The sequence below is a fragment of the Palaemon carinicauda genome, chromosome 15 (assembly GCF_036898095.1).
Source record: "Palaemon carinicauda isolate YSFRI2023 chromosome 15, ASM3689809v2, whole genome shotgun sequence".
In the NCBI taxonomy this organism is placed as follows: Eukaryota; Metazoa; Arthropoda; class Malacostraca; order Decapoda; family Palaemonidae; genus Palaemon; species Palaemon carinicauda.
In genome coordinates this window covers 85,483,622-85,486,121 of record NC_090739.1, presented here as the reverse complement: position 1 = coordinate 85,486,121, position 2,500 = coordinate 85,483,622, and positions in this window count along the sequence as shown.

Sequence of the window (2,500 nt, the reverse complement as noted above, 5' to 3'; positions counted from 1 at the left end):
CTTTATGCAGTACAATTTTACAGGGATTCTTTGTTGTTTAGAAAAACGTTATAAGTGTTTGGTCTTCAATAATATATGTGAAAGAGTCAAATGTAGTTGTGCTTTTTATGTTTCACATTCGATAATCAATAGTTTGTTGTACCCAACAATTAGCTTTTGTTCACAAGTATCATCATAATCGTTTTAAAATATTGGGCTCTTGAAGACAAATATTGTTTACTCAGCATTATATCTAGTAATATAATCTTCAGAGGTTTTCAAGGAGATTTACATTGCTGCGTAAAATCCATGAATTTTATAGAATATGAAGCGAGAAATTGATCGCTTTCTTTTGCCTTCAATATGGTTTCATTTTAGAAAATAAACGTAAGCGAGCCTAAGAAGACTCCACTTTGGTTGTCAAAGACTTTTGATAAGTACTTACTCAAAAAAAAAAAAAAAATATATATATATATATATATATATATATATATATATATATATATATATATATATATATATATATAACCCATTCCTCATATCGACCTTGATTAAATGTACCAGATCCAAACGCCCATACTGCGCCAATCATTCCAATAAGACCTTTTACATTGACCTGTGGGAAAGGGCATAATCTAAACCAAGAATCCCCAATTAGTCAACGTAATTAACATGAATGTGAATTGACATTGCTGGCATTACTACTATTACTATTAATATCATTAGAAAAATTGCAACTCTATAGTTTTGAAAGAAGTAAATGCAAACGAAAGGGTTCTAGTTGGGGGAAGGGGTTAGTATAGTGCAAACAAGAAAATAGAGATTTACAGCATTAACTATAAAACATGAAAAAAAAAAAACGAGCATATTAACATGAACATTCCCTAAATCTATCACATCCAGAATAAAACTTGTAAAATGTTATATAATATTGAAACTTGTGGAAGAAAAAGCAAGACAAAAGCAACTGCAAATCTTATAATACGCAGTGACTGGTATAGTCTGCAATGATCTGTTTACAATGAATTGCGACAGTTTATGAAAAGAAATAAACATAAACAAAGAGTAAATTACACATTGATGCTTGATATTTTTTAACAAGCTAACTAGAAAGTCAGTTGCCGAAGATCAAGCAGGAAGACAAATTAGAATTACATAAATATTGATATACCTTCTCATTATACCAATATTTTGTAAAAATCTAAAACTTAAACATAAAGGTTCAAATGATCTACATGTACTTGCAGGGAAATTGTCAATGAGACTATCAGGGTGAGGACTATCTAATGTTCCTGATATACTAACAAACATACTTCGAGATTTGTTAGGGTTTAACTTCATTCCGCATAATTTGCACAATATACAAACTTTAACTAAGATTACAAAAAAAGGTAGATGAATAACAAGAATAACTTTAGATTTAACCCGAATTATATGAAAAAGTATGACCCAATTTTAGTAATCAAACAAAGTATATATATCATGAATCCCCCATCTGTTTTACAACAAATGCTTGCAAGTACTGATCAACGAAACATATTTCGTGGTGATATACCATTAAAAGAGGCACTTAATTAGAAGCGCATTAACAAGATAGTTAATTGAATTTCAATTATAGTTGAACACAGATATACCTATTGATTAGATAATGGAAGATAATCCACAAACGACTGGGATCATTCGACTTTTGGCTGTTTTTCAGGTATTGGATTGTCATTTATGAAGGTTCAAATTTTCAAAACCCAGTGAAAGGCAAGAACAGTAAACTTGGAAATAACAGAAGAATCTGAATAAAAAGATTAGCTTGAAAAAAAAAAGAAAAAAGATATAGTCCGGGAAACTTGGAAAACAATATCTCCGTCATCACTGGTAAGACTAAATCTCGAGCTTTACCTTACCGTCTCTCTCTCTCTCTCTCTCTCTCTCTCTCTCTCTCTCTCTCTCTCTCTCTCCTCTTCAATTGTGACGTCATAATCAATAAAATATACGCGGAAACAATTGTTTCCCAGTATTCATGTAACAGCGAAAAGCGATGTAATTCACTGATACTTTCTTAAAAATAAGAAATAAATCATCCACATAGATATATAAATTTTAACACCTCTTTTTGAAATTTTCGTTTATTTACTGTCTATCTTTTATTCAGTAATATATTTTAAAGCATAGAAAAAAGTCCGAAATGAATTAGTAATTAACAAAAATACGATAAGTATTCTCCTAGCGCTCATACATTATAGTGGAAAAGGGTAATTTGTAACAGACATATAATTGTTATCTATGTATGAAGCCCCTAAGACATAGGTTCGAATGAGTTATTCTCATGACAAAAAGGAGTCGATACCCTGGGAATATTAAAGATTAATATATAATAGAAAAAGTCTCTTACAAACTAGTAGCAAAACTATTAGAGATATATCCGTAGGATTCAGCTATAGTGGCGGAGATAAGATTATTATCATTCTTATCGCAGATCCTGAATTCAAGTGTAATCAGGGACTGGGGAGTCATAATCAAACTTTAT